At 39.4% G+C, this 18,083-nt stretch overlaps 1 protein-coding gene across 15 annotated transcripts in view; it reads right to left on the minus strand.

The window, feature by feature from the left end:
* SOX5 (SRY-box transcription factor 5) overlaps positions 1 to 18,083 on the minus strand; it is a 608,434-nt gene that overhangs the window by 96,995 nt on the left and 493,356 nt on the right. The window lies entirely within an intron of this gene.

Here is an 18,083-nt window from a genome sequence, read left to right on the forward strand (position 1 = left end):
AAATGCTAGATACTAGTTTCAATTTAAAAGCCTCACTGTATTGACCAGATCAGCCAGTAAAGAAAGACTGGCTCAGTTTTTAAGAGAGCTCATCTAGATTTTTAATGACACTGTAAAGCTGAGGCATTGGAGATTGGTAAGTTTTTGAAAACTACAATTTATTTAGTGGTCCGTAGCCTTAAGTAACTCAGAAAATTAAGAGTATCAATAGACAACCTCCTGTGCCGAGGGGGCAAGAAGGTGTTACTGCCTGGAAAGTAGAACTGGCGAAAGAGAACCTGCACCAGTCCTTGGCTGCCATTGTTCAGACTACACCATTTACACTTAATTTTATTTTTATCTAATCTCCTCAAAATCCAGGCCATGTCGTGGTACACCCAACACCATTACCAGGCATAACAGCGATACAAAATTTGGCATTACCATCCCTTTTTAATTTATGCTGGGAGCTGTCAGCACCCCTGTGTGTGCTGACTGCATCTTTATAGTCTAAAACAATCTTCATGGATGGAGTTCAAGAGCACTGCTGACAGAAATTCTTGCCACTGGAGATTAAGATTGGAGCTGAAGATAGAGTCCATGTAGCTCCACTCACTGAACTAGCTTGATCCAGTTTTCGTTACTTCAATATTTTTCTTTCTATTCTGATCCTGTTAATTAGAAGCACACATATTTTCAATTAAATTATGGGAGAAAAAAATATATAAAATGTGATTTGTTCTCTATCCCCACACAGTTATCCTAGAGTTGTCCAGTACCTGCCTTTTCTTCACATGTTTATTTTTGTTTGTTTTGTTTGAGGTTTTGTGGTTTGCTTTAAGACAAAGACAAAGTAACTGTATTCTTTTAGAACAAAAATGAACAGCCATGCAGAATTTTGCATAGTACTCTTCTTCGGCAAAAAGCCACAGAACTTTTTTTAAATGGTTTCCAAGGATGAAAGTGACTTTGCCAAGTGAAGAAGCTTCAAAACAGGACTCAAAAACACTAATAGAAAGACAGATGGTTCTACTAAGTGTTTTGCTGCCAAAAAAAATGTTAAAAAAATGTGAAAAAAATGTAGTGATGTTATTGAAGCTGACTGCAAAGTTCTCTGATGACTGCAAATACTCTTGTCCCACTGCAAGTGTTAACTCTGCCTCCAGGGCTAATATAACTAAAGCACCACACACACACAAATTGTCATTGCCAAGCCCACAATGTAGCTTAAGTCTGCACTTGATTCCAAGTGACTGCCAAACACAAGAGCAAAACACCACACTGAAAAATTCCCATTTAAGAAAACATTTACCAGGAAAATGCCCTTTCTTCCTAAATCTGACTGCTGCATTTCATTTTTTTTTCAAATTGCTGCTCCTCTTTAACTCTCTAAGGGGCCTTACAGCCCCTAATTTCAAATGTCACAACGCTATTTGCATTAAGGTGGTAAAAACATATAGTGATGAGGATGGTTTGCATGGATATAGAAATAACACAGTCAAAACAATGTGATTTTCATTCCAAAATTGAATGTATGTAGCAGCACTCAGCTACACTTCATTTTCTCCTAAACACAAATAAATTCAAACATCAGTTTATTTTAATCCAATTACCTGACACAATATCATGCAAATTATGGACTCTTCATTTTTATGGCTCATTTAACTACTACGTCTTAACTTGTTATGTTTATTATTATTAACTGGAATTGCTAGGATACAAGTGTTTCAAGTGGCATTGAATACAGGCCCTCCTTCTGAGTTCTACATCTAAGGTGTTTTCCTTTTTTTTTTTTCCCCTTTTCAAGGTATTACTACATCAGTTAAACCTCTCAAATGTTTTTTATTATATAGCTTACATACCTTCCAATATTTTCTGGATTGTAACTTCTTGATATTGAAATTTCTAAATTGAATATAATGGACTGCAAATCAGAGCTATTTTCCAGACCCTTCAGTTTGTTCTTCTAATTGACATATGTCCATAAAAAGAAATACCTCTTCAACAATATAATAATTCATACAGCTGGCAAGATTCTCCACTGGCCAGCCTCTCTACATGACCTCTTCTCAGCTGTAATATCCTAAATGAGAAAAGTGTATTTTAAATCCTCACAAAATTCCCAAATGGATTTAATGAGCTACAAATTCACCTTGTAATTTCTTATCGACTTTATGATGTTAGTCTGGATGATATAGATACAATCTTCCAAGGCCCTGTTTTTTCATATTCCCTGATTTTCCTTTTAACTTGAATGCCACATTAATTAGAATATCCTTATACTGCATGAAAAACTGCATAGGTATGGTATGCACAGAAAAGGCTCATAATACACGCAAAATAATGAAGAAAAGTACCGAATGTCAAGAGAGCCAAAACATTCTATGTAATCAATTCTGTAGTCAAGAATTTATACTTTTGTATGTCTGACAAGTTATTTGAATCAAGAGGTAAACCCATGAAAGATGCACTACTAGCCATTTATTTTAAGAGAAATATCACCCCTTGAGGAAGCAGATGCATAAGATTTCAGTCAAATAAAGTCAAGGTTCTTTCATTCATAATGAGGACAGTAAATCATCCTCTCTAATGGCAATGTATTTTAGAAGCATGAGAAACTCCAACCGAATGCAACCTAGAGGCAAAACAAAACCCAAGTGTGTTGTTTCTGCATGGCCTGGTTTTTGGTAGTGGGGGGCCACAGGGGTAGCTTCTGTGAGAAGCTGCTGGAAGCTTCCACCATGTCTGGCAGAGCCAATCCTTGATGGCTCTGAGGATGGACTGGCCAAGGCTGGGCCAATTAGAGATAACGGCAACACATCTGTGATAACAGATTTAAAAAGAAAATCAAAACAAAGATAGTGGGGCAGTTTTATTTTCAGTCAGAGAAGAGGAGGAGGTGAGAACATGTGAGGAAAACAACATGGGGACACCAAGATCAGGGCAGAAGTAGGGGCAGGAGGTTCTCCAGGGGCCAGAGCTGAGATTTCTCTGCAGGCTGTGGTGAGACCATGGTGAAGCAGCTGTGCCCTGCAGCCATGGGGATCCAGAGGGATGCAGAGATCCACCCACAGCCCATGGGGATCCAGGGGGATGCAGAGATCCACCCACAGCCTGTGGGGATCCAGGGGGGATGCAGAGATCCACCCACAGGCCATGGGGATCCATGGGGATCCAGGGGGATCCAGAAATCCACCCACAGCCCATGGGGGTCCATGGAGATGCAGAGATCCACTCACAGCCTGTGGGGATCCAGGGGGGATGCAGAGATCCACCCACAGGCCATGGAGATCCATGGGGATCCAGGGGGATCCAGAAATCCACCCACAGCCCATGGGGATCTGTGGGTGATGCAGAGATCCACCCACAGCCCATGGGGATCCAGGGTGATGCAGAGATCCACCCACAGCCCATGGGGATCCAGGGGGATGCGGAGATCCACCCACAGCCCATGGGGATCCATGGGGATGCAGAGATCCACCCACAGCCCATGGGGATCCATGGGGATGCAGAGATCCACCCACAGCCCATGGGGATCCAGGGGGATGCAGAGATCCACCCACAGCCCATGGGGATCCATGGGGATGCAGGGATCCACCCACAGCCCATGGCAGAGGTGCCCACACCAGAGCAGGTGGATGCCTGGAGGAGGCTGTGATCCAGTGGGAGGCCCAGTGGAGAGAGGGGCCCTGCTTCCAGGCTGGAGCAGCCTGTCCTTGGAGGACTGTACCCCATGGGAAGAGTGACCCACACTGCAGCAGTTTTGGGAGGATTGTTTGCCCATGGGAGGGACTCACACTGCAGCCGTTTTGGGAGGACTGCTGCTCATGAGAGTGGAACCATGCTGGAGAATTCACAGAGAACTGTCTCCTGTGGGAAGGGACCCCACGGTCTCACAGGGGAAGGACTCCTCTCCCTGAGCAGTGCAAGAAAATCTTGGCTTAACCAAAACCCTCACGCTATGTCCCTTGCACTGTCGGTGGGAAGGAGGGAGGCAGTTGGGGGAAGAAAAAGTGTTTTTAATGGCTTATTTTACTTCTCATTATCCTCCTCAGATTTTTTAAGTAATAAACTAACTTTGTATCTCTAAGTTGAGCCTGTTCTGCCATTGGAGTGTTTTCTCCCAGTCCTTAACTCAACTCACAAACCCTTCATTAATTTTTTTCTCTCTTCTGCCCAGCTGTGCAGCCGGGTAGAGTGAGTGAGTGGCTTTTGTGGCTGCCTGGTCTTTGGCCAGTGTCAAATCACACCACCGGAAACCTTCATAGTTGCCACTGAAAATCCAAAGAAGAGACCTCCCCATTGTTAAAGAATTTAACAATGAAAAAACCAGTATGAGCACATGACAAGCAACTAATAGTAAATCCACTGTGGGAAACTGAGACACCCATAGCTGTCTGCAGAGATTTTTGGTTTTGAAAAGTGCCACAAGGTATCTTTATTTGTTTCAGTGCCTTTGAAAAATCTGGCCCTACATGGCTTACCATATCAAAGGAAATTTGTTGGCAAACTTGGAACCAATTCAAGCTGTTGAAGCGTGGGCCAGCACCTTCACAAATCTGTGCATGTCCTTTATGACTTGACCATAACAAATTCAGCCACACAAAGACATTACATCCAACATAGTCACAGTTAATACTTCCAGGACTCTCAGCTTCATTATAATTGTAGTATTTCCACCTAAATTCTGCTCTCTTATCTACTTTTAGGACCCTACTATGGTTACCACAGCTACCTAAGCACCAAGCAGTATGTTTTTAACAGTTACCCTACTGCTTGTTACTAGCTCCTGCTGTGACTTCCACAAATTTAGATTGCAAACACTTGACAGTTCTATTTTCTGCAAAAAGTCATGTGTGCTTTGGGTCACTATGTAAATAGCTACACAGGGAAAATAGTCTAAAGAAATATTAAGATTGCAAAGTTGACATTCATGGCTTAGGGAATGCCATGACGCTTAGGGAAGCGTGCATGACCTTATTTTGGTCCTTTATGCCCCTGGATCCAGATAGAATCTTTAAAGTTCAGAGTTTCCCCTTGCACATAACTTTCTATACCATTTCTCAAGTAACATAAATCCACACTTTCAGCAAACCTAAGCCCCTAAAAGAGCAATTGCTATTAGTTTTATCTATTTTCTCTTCATATACTTCCAACAACTTAATTTCCGCAGCTTCTCGTTACATATTTATTAGCACCAACTTTCATGTAAGTTTTCTTCTCTCCAAGGTAAATATCCCAATGCATTTCCTAGCATCTATACATCTATACATATAACATTTTCCATGATGAGCAAATACAGCTAATGCACCCATCTCTAATTCTTCAGAAGCAATTCTATTCATGTAGGTGAGACTGGTGATGGATAACAAATTACTCAGTGTAGTTAAGAAGAGCTGCTTAAAATCAACACTCTCTTCTCTACAACCTGATAAAACTCTGAACGGTACTTTACTCTTGAACTTTTCAGAATATGCCCTTCAGGAGCTGCATGAACATCTTTGTTGAAATGGACTCATACATGGTTTCTTCATGTAGAAGTGTGGCTAATTTTTATCTCCATTTCAGTTATTCTCAGCTGCCTCAAATAAGTTCAGATTTTACATTCTTAGAATGGTGGATACACATGAATGATTTGATTAACTTCAAACTGATGTATGAATATCTTCTTGCTTGTGACTTATAAATAAGTTAAGTATCTCTTCTACTGTTTAGGAAAGAATGCAATGCACATTTCACATGCAGCAACACAAATCTGTCCTTCAAAAATGACATGTTTAATTGCATTTATCCCCCATTCCTCCAGAAACACTTGGCTCTCAGTGACACACACTGTGCTGAAGGACTAGATTCTTTAATTAGCATATGTGTTGGCCCTCCTTCTCTCTAACTCACCCCCCTCCTCATGTCTATCTTAAGGGAAATAAAAATATATGTCCCCATATAACTACAACATGCTATTTTCCCTTTCAGTGATGTTTAAAATAAGAAAAGAAAATGTTTTTCTCTTTCTCTTCTCTGCATCACTTCCCTAAATTGACATAAGTATCTCCTGAACCTATACAGCAGGAAGCCCTGCCTATCCAGGTTATGCAATAATCCTACTGAGTTTGAGGTGCCTTTTTATGGGGTGCTTACTGAATGTTCAGGATGCAAAGCAGAAGGTGGATGGCATGAAGTAGAGATGCATTTTTTCTTCCTAATCACCACCCGTAAACTTTTCTGCAGTGGATGATTTGGGCCCTCAATATTATGCTTCCCTTTGCTGTGTATGAGGCTTACACAATTCATACCAGTACTCACCAAAATTTACTGTGTCCAAACACCTCAGCTCACTCAGCAGTTCTCACTGTTTTCACAATTGTTTGCAAACAGTGATAATGTTGGCAGAAAGCATGCTCTCACAGTGGTCATCTTATAAGGAGAATAAATAAAGGGATTTAGGGAGACACCTCCATCACCCACATCCTCCCAATTACAACTCTACTAAGTTTTATTTGGAGTGATGGTGTGGAACAAAAGTTAGTTTGATGGAATATGGAGATATGGAAACAATCCCTAATAGGTATGCAACCTGGCACATTGAAAACACAAGAAACAAAATTTCAGGAAAAGTGAAATGCATCTCAGGAAAATACATAAGCATTTTTCATTTTAAAAAGGAAAGGCTCTTCAGGCTGGAAACTTTCCACTTTGGCTTAGTCCTGCAAGAAAACCCAGGTGTCACTACTAGCATCCATCTCAAATTCATCTCATCATGAAGTCTGTAAATTAATACACACTTAGCCTTTTAACTGAAGTGCAGCAAAATGCCTTAAACTGCCAAATAATACAGACAGTAGCTGTTTCCGTGCTGGTAACTTCCTTCCAAGGCTTTCCTCCTTCAGTTCATGCTACAGAACAAAATGCAGTGATGAGAGACAAACCTTCAGCAGCACTTTGCAGGACAGAAGCCAAAAGGACCTTTCACATTAAGGAACAACACTTGGAAATTTCCAAAAGAAAAAGCAGTTACTTGTTCACTTCTGTAACTAAAATAAAGAACTTCAAAACATTTTTTTAGATGTTTAATTTAGTATAGAAAAAACAGAGAGAGGACAGAAAAGCAGTAATATTACTTGTTTGCACTGGGAGAGGATTAACAAATATTCGTGCTTGTGCAACTTAGCATGTAAGTTACCTACAGGGCAATTCGGACAGAAAGGTATTGGAACAAACAGCCAAACTGAAGAGACTACCTAAAATAAAAAGAACATAAACTGGAATTCATTCCAATAGCCAGCTGTTTTAAGACAAAAGCGTAAGAGTTCACCCAGGAGCGGCTGCTCCAGACTATACAACACCCCAGTGAGTGGGGTTCTCTGGCGAAATCAGAACATTCAGAGTAAGTGACTGTAATTCCGGTAACAGCTATACTGGAAGACTGAAGTGCACTCTCAAAAGAATCCTTTCTAATCCCAGCTCACGAGTAACACAAAAAATAATTTTCTCTTTCATTTTTATAAGAGAAAAAGATTCATTGTTTGGTTGATTGAGCTACTTGTTTTGCAAAGAGGTTGAAGTTAGCAAATGTGCTTTTGAGGCATGATGACCAGAGCTTTGGCAAAATTGTGTTATTTCACCTTACTTAATATTCACACAAACACTGTGTTTCTCATGGCATAGCTGCAAAGCACCTGAGCACCTTGTTTAAATGTTAGTAGCCCTCCTAGAAGAATAAACCAGGACTGTCAGGGAAATCTGCCACGGACTTCTGGCTGTCAAAACTGCTGATTTATATGCTATATTGTTTTCTATTTGTGTTTTTGTTGGCTACCAGCAAGTTGCTCCTAGGTGCAACTATCATGAGCAAGAGTTAATCTGCAAAGTCACTTTTTTCAAAGTGGAAAATCTCTGAACTTCCATTAATGCCTGATGCTACCCTGCAGTGTATGATGGAGCACAGTTTCCATATGCCTGGCTAATGCTTCTCCCAATGAGGTCTGGACTACTGCTGATGGCTTCAGCAGTAAGCTATCCAGTGAAACATTTGTCAGGGAAAAGAAAACAGGTGTGAGGTTTCCTGATGTGATTTTAAAGACAGCATGTATTGCTGCTCAAGGAATGCTTGAGCAGCACATGTACTCTTTTCTACAGTTAGCTGATCTATGATAGATCTGCTCAGTTATTCAAAATATCATGAACTATGGGTTTATTTGTACATGCCAGAAAGAATCAGGGTTACAAAGCAATATACTTCCCTCGACACTGTTCACAGCAGCTTTTCAGAAGAGATCTGTGTACTTTTCCCTTCTGATTTTCTACACTCTGTTTAAGAGAACTGAAGTGGCTGAGTTTTGCCATGTATGTGCTAACACAGCTCTTTCTTTTCAGAGTCACTTCTTTGGTGACTCAACGCTCTCATTTTACTGGATCCAAAGATTTTGTGCAACAGCATCATGGCTTGCTGTCAGAAGAACTCTGGAAAGTAGATTTGGTAGGAAGAACTGCTGCAGAGGAAGCAGGGAAGAGCAAACAGGCAGTTTTGCTGACAGGGGATGTTTCGTTTTGAGGATGTCCAAGTGGGGCTAGACTATAAAAACAAGTAGGAATGGGTGGGAAGGCTCAGAACTGGAATGGGATTTAAAGAGAGGGAGAAGAGGAAGAGGAATAATCCAAAAATGACTTTTCAACAACTTCCATGAATGTTGGAAGTCAACAGATTCAGTTGAGAATAAGGAAATTAGTAAGTAAATGAATAGGAAAGAAATTCTAGCATTACATGCCATCACAGCTAGGAAATCTGGCTGTTTTCTGACAGGTAAGTTCTGTCACCTTGGAGAAATGCCCCACCTTGCTATTTTTTCAGTGCTTCCAAAGCACCTTTGGGCTCATCCTGACACCAAAGTATAGTTGTGAATGTTTTTGTGCAAAGGATGCAAACAGGACAATAAAATGCTCAGCTATAAAACTGCCCAAAATGGTTTTCAGGTCGAGAATGCAGCTTAGGTAATTCATTCTAAGTAATTTTCTAAAATAATATCCAAATTGTTTCTAAATGTTTTCTAAATTTATTCCAGCCATGGCTCTTACTCCTGTATAGACTGAAGTAATGCAGTTTTTGGGGAGTGAGCCTATCCATCAAAGATTTCTTCAGTGCATTTTCCTGAAAAGATCAAGAAATGGGTGGCAAGAGCATAGCTGATGCCATTACACTTTAAAAAGTGGTATTTTTTGTCATTTGAAGTTATTCAGAGGCATCTGTCTTAAGGCCAGCTGCTAAACCTCCTCCTTTACCCCTTGCTGATTTTTCCGTAATATATTCAAACACCAATAACTAATAATTTTGATGCATAAATTGCAGTAGTATTTTCTCTGTTCCAAAACCCCAGATTCTTAAACTGAAACAAGGAGAACAGTCCCAATTAGGAAACCACTGCACTTATGATGGTGTAGAGATGATGGCTAGTTCCATGATCTCATCTTTGACACAATGCTAAGGGTATTCTTTCAAACAAGCCCCTAAGGTTTCAAGATGCATTTTTCACTCAGTATCTCTTTAACAAGTGGAATATCATTAATTAAAAAAAAAAAAAAATATAGCAATTTCAGTGTGTAGGCGACAGGGAAGAAATAGGGGTTATTTAATATCATGTAGTGGGCAGAAATTCAAAACCCATTCAGCTGCTGAATAGTGCAATGCTATAAACAAACAAGAAAGTCTTGTCAAAGTCATCCATTTAAAATCATACTATCTAGAAAAAGAGACAAAAAATAGACTTAAAGGACAGAAAAAGAAGTGTCTGCATTAAATGTCATTACCTCCTCTTGTCTTTGTGAAATTGAAAGAATGGGGTCTGCTCATAAAATCTTAGACTAAACTCCACTAACTAATCCACTAACCCTTTGAATGACCCCTCTTTTTCCTCCAATTTTATTATTATTATTAAGTCAGATACATGTTTCAGGATAAGTGTGGTCTCCAGTGACATCAGTTTCAGAGCACAAGTAGTTACAATTCAGTCTCATTCTTTTCTGAAGACAACACTATCATTATTATTATCATCATTATCACTATTACTATTTATATTGAGTCTTATTGCTTTTTATAAGATCTTAAGAATTCCTGCATGATGAACAAATGGCCAGGAAAACTCTGTCCACATGTTATTAGAAATCCATGCAGCAAACACAGCTTTCGCATGGATAGTCCCTAATTACTGCCCAGGGACATGCACAATAAGGACCTCTGTTCAATCTCTCAGGCTATCTCTTCTGCCAGTGGAATTGTTCCTCAGCAGAGTTCACGTTTACCATCAAAAGTTTGATTTCAAAAGCAAAATAGATTCAAGTTGCAGAACAAATACTGTTTCAACAGATATGTCACCACTATTCCATTCATGTCCTGATGTGTTTTTTGTACCCTTGTTATCAAAATCCTCATAAAAAAATGTAATTCACAAGTTTTGTTTGGGAATATTTTTTTAAATAGGGTTGAAGACAGTCTTTAATTTTGTGCCTACAATCTAATGACAGCAATACAGTTAAAGCACAATTAACAGTAGATAGAGAGATAAAATTTAGACATCTCATCATCTGATTTCTGTGTACAGCCATGTAAAGCAGCTAGTCAAATTTTGCAGCTTTTTATTCCAATAAATTGCAGGTACAAATATTTTGATTGCCTAAAACATCGTATTTTTTTTTCCTTTGCTGTCACCTTCAGTTCTTCCTTGTCTTCCTCCACCTCTTTTGTTATTAAAAATATAAGGAAAGCAAAAAGGAAAAAAAAGAAAAAAAAAAAAAAGAAAAAAAAAGACTATATGCAATTGTTTTCTTGGCACTTGTAGATATATACCATGCAATGGAGAAGAAAATTGCCTACCTCACAAAAGCACCTTTCATCATAAATCAGTTTTTAATTTTCCTGGTGGATTACAGCAATCAGATAAACATTTTTTGCCTGCCTCCCCTTGATACTGCTGTTTGAATGGGCTTGGCCCAAAGTGTGGCTGGGTGTGGCAGTCCTACCTGCCTTACACTCCTGGACAATTCCTGATTGGTGTGCAGAAGGGGAAAACAGAACAGCATTCACAAAGCACAACACAAGCATAATGTATTAAAAGCAGGATCTCACTAGAGGGGGAAAAGTACAGCATAATGAAAATTAATAATCTTTGGGCATTTTCTTCCTAGTATGAAGTAGTTCTTGAATGCACAATCTTTCTTTTTCTGGCTTGACTGCCTTTAAATATACACATACCATACTGCTAGATCAAATTTTAAGCCACTATAGGTATTAGAGGACAATTTACATGTGATTTGCATTTTTTTTCCTCTGACTGTGGTTTTGGTAAGTCTTCCAAACCTAATGACTGTTCTTTTGGCCAGCAACATAAATGCTGTAATCACACAATTATTGTGCTGGGAACAGTTTAATTCAGCATTTTGTTCTCAACCACAAAACAATTACTCAACAATTTTGGTTAACCATACTAGCTCACTGCCAGGAGAGGAAGTAGAATATTCACAAAATTGATTGTGCTACACAAAGGCAGTGAGCAGATTCTTATCTATTATAACTTTCCAGCATCTCTTTGCTCTTTGGGGTGCTTCCACATACTCCCCATTATGAAAATAAATTATTAGCAGCACACTATACTAACATATTCATCTTTACCTTTTCAGTGCTTTTAATTGTGCATTTGCATAAAGGGAAAGGTAGATGGGAAGTGTATGGGAGAAAAGGATGCAAGGGAGCACCATAAAAAGCTCCAAAATTACTACAGTGATATTATCCATCTCTTCTAAGCATAAACCTTGGGTATTCAGGCTTTGTTTTTAAGTTCTGCTCTTAAGCTGTCCATTTCTCTTTAGCAATAAAATGAAATTTCTGATCAATTAATTTATTCCTAGTACTGTTTCTCTGGAAAGACCGACACTTAAAAGGCTTTGTGTGGTAGCCCTGACTCACAATAAAGTGAACAGAAGTTCTGAGACCTCAGCAAGAACGGATTTAAGTTAGCAAGCCAAGTTATCAACTTCCTTACAAATTTTCTGCTCCAAATTTCAATTCTGGAAGCATTTTACCCAAGCAAATATAAATATTTTAGTCATTCCATTTCCACTTTTGTTTTTTGTTTTGTCTTGCCAGTCACTGGGAATATTTTCATTCAGAGCTGTGAATCTGGAAAGTACAACTCTGGCAATGCTGCTGAACAAGTAAAATTAAACTAATTAAACAAAACTGACTCAATGAACTTAATTTGAAAGCTAGGATCAGAAAGGAAACCAGCATTAACATAATCAAAACATCAAGTAATAATTTATTTTTTAAAATGCTTTTAGGAAGCATTCAGCTCAGAAAAGGGACTTTGTAATAGCCATCATTATTTTAAGGGCAAAATTTGTGTTGAGTCCTTGCACTAATACAACGTGACCCTGATAGCACTCAGCAGAAACAATGAAAAAACAAACTTTAATTTAAAAAAAAAGCACAAGGCATCTGTGGAGCAGAACACAGGTTCAAATGTCTTCATCAGCAGGACACCGAGCTATTTTTTCTCCATTTATTGCATGAGCAGTACATCTTGTTTTGCTTAAAGCCCAGTTTCAGCAGATGTGGAGACAGGACTTGTCTCTGATGAGGTGGAGTAGACACAGTGGGAATTGTGTTAAGGTCCAGTTCTTTCCATTTCTTAAGCTTTCACGAAATACTTCACTTAAAAAAATACTATCCCCCTTTATTAACTGCTGTATGTGGGAAAGGAAGCCACTACCTTTCAGCCTGTCACAATCCTGCCACTGTGCTTCAGGAACTTTTCGGGTGCTGCCAATGTTGCTCTGCCTCATTTCTGGACTGCCATGACCCCTTAGGGAGGAGCTCAGCATTCAGGAGTTTAATCCAGGGCATGCACAAGAGGAGAAACACAGAAAGTACTCAGATCACACCATCAGGTGCTGTGTATGTTTATATGCCCTCGAAGCTTCAGACCTTAGAGGGGCTGGGTTTAAAGGACATCTGAACAAGACATGCATGGGAACTTGAGAAGTGCTTTTGAGTCTCTCCATTTGGATGTTCCCAAAGGCTATCTGAGTACTGCTACCAGAGAGTAGATTTTCTTTTTTGATGTTACCATAAGCCATGCAGGTAAAAAGTCTACAGAAAAATACCTTTCCAAAAAAGTTGCAACTAGGTTAGAGCTCCTAATACTGTGGTCATATCCTTTGCAGGAAAGGTGATAAAAAGACAGTGATGCAATACAACAACATGTTTGTATCTGTGCATGGACATCATTAACAAAAAAACAGCTGCCTTCCTGCAGCCAAATGCTTTTTAATAAAACAATCATGGAGCTCCTTGGCAACTAAAGGAATGGTTCAGGACATAAATTGCTGGCTAACCCAGTGAAACCCGTAATGTTTATACAAGCCTATTAGCAACACTTTAGTATCTCATAAAAAATCAGTAAGTAAAGATACATCTAAGGTGTGGTAAGGCAAATGAAAAACGATCCAAAGTCTTTGGGTTCAATAACTTTCTCCAAAAAGAAAAGGATTACTTTAGTTGTTTGAGCCTAAAATATTTTGCCAGCATGTTTGTTCATTAAAATGTGACCCATTCTGAACACATCAGATCCCTTCAAGACTAAAAGTCAGAGCTGTGTGCTCTGAGCCTTTTCATCAGGATGACTCATTCATTAATGGCAGGATGGATTGTATGGCTGGCTTATGGTAGCACTCTAAATTAGTACTCACACAATGGAGAGCTTATACAATTGCAGTAGTCCATATCCAGTAAAACTGCTTTGGTGCCTTGAATAATGGGCCTTGCTAAGTCTCTAACAGTTCTGTAAGAACCTCCAAACAGCTGCACAGAACACGTGACCTGTGCCATCTTTATAATGCCTGCTAACCATGAAAGCAAGCTTTGGGAACTATTTCCTCTTCACCTTCGCCATTGGGCAGCATCAATCCCTTTGCTGTTTTGAGAACAAGGGGATTTTATTTTCCCCTTCCTTTTTTTTTTTTTTTTTTTTTTCCCTTTCCATTCCAATCAGCTCTTCAGTGATCATCCTTCACACTTTAGCCTCTGTCCCAGAATACTTTGGACAATAGTACTGATTCCATCTGTGCTCTCCATTAAAGCCCTGGTAATCCTACTCGGAACAGCTGGACTCTCCGGCTCCACACACAGACACTCCTTCTGTGGGACCGTTTGGCTACAATTACACTGAACTTGTGCTTACTTCAAGCTCCTGCCTGCAAATGCCTTTCACGGGGTCCCCCAGGGCTGCACGGCAGAATGTCCTGACGCAACAAATTGAATAATGTGTCGAGACGCACAGGCTCGGGTGAAAATACGCTGCTTAGTCACCTTCGTGCCAAGCAGCACTTACAAGGCATTTCACAGAGAAATGGCAATATTAGCGACAAGCTTCAAACTCCCACCATGCCATTAAGTAATCATGAAGAAGCATCTTCAGTTAATCAAATGGTTTAAATACCTTTATTTTACAGTCAGAAGCGATACAATGCCTTAAGTTTAGCTTAGAAGCATTTTTCAAGAGCTGCAGTGATTTGGCTCTGTCCTGAAACAGAATCTGTTCAAAAGAACGATCTGACAATGTCTATCCTGGCTTGAAATGACTGAATATTAGGGAAGGACCAGCAGAGCACACCCACAGGCTAGTGTAGCTGCGTATCTTGATTTTCCCAGGGATTTAACTTGCCTCAGATTCAACCAATAGATTAAGTCTTCATGACATTTCAATATGCTCAGTATGTAGTCAGATATGCAAGAATAACTAAGTTAATGATTTTTACAAGTTTATGCTGATATTCTAATCAAAGGTCATTGTGAGTCCTACAGATTCAAGTGCATCTAATGCAATACAACATGATGCATGTTTGCCTGTTTCTGTATCCACACACACATCATCTGTGCCCACACAGACACATAAACACACACGTTTCTCCAGTACATGTGTGCACACGTCTCACACATCACACAAGCAAAAGAGGGAAGATATCTCTAAACCTCCTTCCTGCTATTTGTTTCAAAATGTAAATGTGTGTGTATGTGCACATGTACTGATATTTATACATATATTTATACACACCGTACCCACGAAACAGATGCCCCATGCACAGGAGTCCACACGCATATGCAAAGCAGGCAGGCATGTACCAGAGGAGAGATGGTGCTACCCAGGGGAAAATTTAACTCAGAATACAAACAGCATTTAGCACATACATCTGACAGCTTCACTTGCACAGCACACGCTCTCCTGTCTGAATGGGGATGGAATCATGCAACCCCAAGTCTCTTGGAAGTATTTTCTCTGTAGCCCATTGACAGACTTCCTTCCCAAATTCTCATGTAATATTACCCATACCCAGTCCTACACCAGAAGGACTTTTGAGCTCATCTGTTTTGTAATCCATAAGAGCAAAATGGAAGTGTAAAGTACCCTGCCAGAAAGATGGAGATGGCTACTTATAAGAGCATGTAGTGACATGGGGTGGATGGCTTCAGACTGACAGAGTGGGTTTAGATTAGTTATTAGAAAGAAATTCTTCCATATGAGACTGGAGAGGCCCTGGCACAGGGTGCCCAAAGAAGTGGTGGATGCCCCATCCCTGGTAGTGTCCAAGACATGGTGGGAGGGACTCTGAGCAACTTGGGATAGTGGAAGGTGTCATAGCAAGGAGTTGGAATCAGATGATCTTCAAGGTCACTTCCAACCCAGACTATTCTATCATTCTCTGATTATTATAAGGAATGGACTTTTCAGAGCTTCCTAATGTGGCCCTCAACACATGCATGTAGCCTTGAAGCAACTCCCCACATTAGACTTCCATCAAACATTATTTATGGAAAAGCTAATCCGTGTAAGTTACGTAAGTTTATCTGACTACGGTACAAAAAAGTTTAATGGTAGAAGGAGCCAATAACTTCTAAAACACTTGAAAATATATTTAAACAGATGCTTAAATTAAGCTCCTTTTATACCAAATGTTACATTATAAGGTTGCATAAAGGTTTCATTGCTATTAGTTGAAGATATCAAGCAAAACACAAAAGTGGCAAGTAATACATCTCGTAAGTAAGTCAATAAACCCTCCCTAGTGCATCAGTCCAGTGCATATTTCCTGGTTTCCCACATGCATTATGTAGAACACAGACAGGCTGCAATAGCTACAAGCAAGACTGGCTTTTTGTTGTAAATCCAGGAATTCAGAATGCATGGTTCAAAGCACAGATAAATGCCTAGATTAGATACTTTTCGACTAGTTCGTCCTATCTCTCGAGAGGTCATTTATCCTCCAAAGTCTCTACGGGTGGTCAGCTGTCAAAGAACATACTTGCACCTGAATTACAGGCAATTTGGCAAAGATCTTTTTATGATACGGGATTTAGAAAGAGGTGCTAATCATATTTTGAAAATTCTTCTAGGGCTCCTTCATGCCACGTTACTGTGTCCTAGAAACTTCAAATGAGGTTTACACAAAAGATCTTGGCAAGACCTAGCATAAGGAAAGGCATGTTTGGGAAGTAACTCTCAGGTGCGTTAAGAACATCAGAATAGTCAATCAGGCTTCGGCAGATTTTAAGGAGTGTCAAATATCTGAGGAGGAAGTTTTTATTAAACTAAGTTTTTATTAAAAAAAAAAAATAAAAAGAAGTATTCTCTCTTAGTTTTCTCTGAGGAAACGGCTTTAAAATAAACAACTTCGTAAGAGTTCTGTCACAACATTTTTGCTGGATGTGTTTTCTTAATGGCTATCATTTACCATTGCTGAAATACCATGACTAAGCCTGCAAAACTAACTTGAAGATGAGTGTAACTGCCCACAGAGGCTCTCCAGGTTCCTGTTCCCACTGGAACAGGATTCCCAGGCACAGCCCTGTGCTGTACTCCAATAGCTTCCCAGTACAGGTTCATCAGCTATGACCCACTTCAGTTCTTTGGATAAAGTAGTACTATTTTGTTGCTAGGTGGTACAACTACTTTCATAATGTTTTAAGTCTATCAAGAAAGCAGAAGGCCACCAAAGTAAAAATTCACCAGTTGTCTGAGCAGGCTCTTCTAACACACCTCTAAGCCACAAAGTTCCAAGTTTCAATCCAAATCTCCACAGTGAAATCGGATCTGGCATTTAAGCTTGGCCTCTCATAAAAGGTCAGCTTCCAGGAAAGTTGTATCACAGTTTGAACGGTTTGGTTCAAACTTCCTCTAAACATAATGAGTAGTTTCTTTCATGTCAATACGATCTGTAAATCGTATAGATGAGCCATCTATTATGGCTCAACTAAAAGTCTGTTTACTTCAGCTTTATTAAGAATTGTATTCAAAGTCTTTATTGACAATACTGGAACTGTACTGAAGCAGAATCTAATCTAACACTCTAAGACAGTAAAGTGGGATGTTGCAGGAAACAATGTTTTTATTAAAATTAAATCTTACATTTCAGTTTTGGTTGTCTTCTCATATTTTATGGCCAAATTCTTCACTGAGGTACACAAAACCTGATCATACTGACAGTGGAGGGAAGTACACATGTGTACAGAAGAGGAGAGATTTAATCTTCCCTGTTTATAAAATAATCTTACTTAATTCATCCATATTTTATTTGATAATGCAACTAGCATGGAGAGAAACCCTAATGTATGCAATGTGCATACCAAGAAGATAAGATGGCCAAATGGCAGTTTTCAGTTTTTTCTAAAAAATTAGCTAGACCACAGCTTAAAATAAACCTTTTAGTTCTAATGGCAGGGTAGCTCAACAGTTCACAGACTACAAAACACTTAGCTCACAGGAAAGCAGAAATAGGTAATTTTTTCCTCTACGGACTGAATTCTTACATAGGAAAGATTTCAGTTTCCTCATTCTACTGATCTAAAATGAATGGGATGTTTTTATCTTAGATAAAAACAATTTCTTTAAGAACTTCACAAAATGTCAGACCAGTTCACCAGACAATGGAAAAACACTAGATGATGATGTGACACAGGACTCCCCAGGAGTCATAGCTGAAGCACTCTGGTTTTTAGCATCCCATATTTTATATACAACATTAACCAGGATCAGTCATCAATTGTCTTTGATTTCCCTGTA

This window comes from Oenanthe melanoleuca, chromosome 1A (genome assembly GCF_029582105.1).
Source record: "Oenanthe melanoleuca isolate GR-GAL-2019-014 chromosome 1A, OMel1.0, whole genome shotgun sequence".
Taxonomy (NCBI): Eukaryota; Metazoa; Chordata; class Aves; order Passeriformes; family Muscicapidae; genus Oenanthe; species Oenanthe melanoleuca.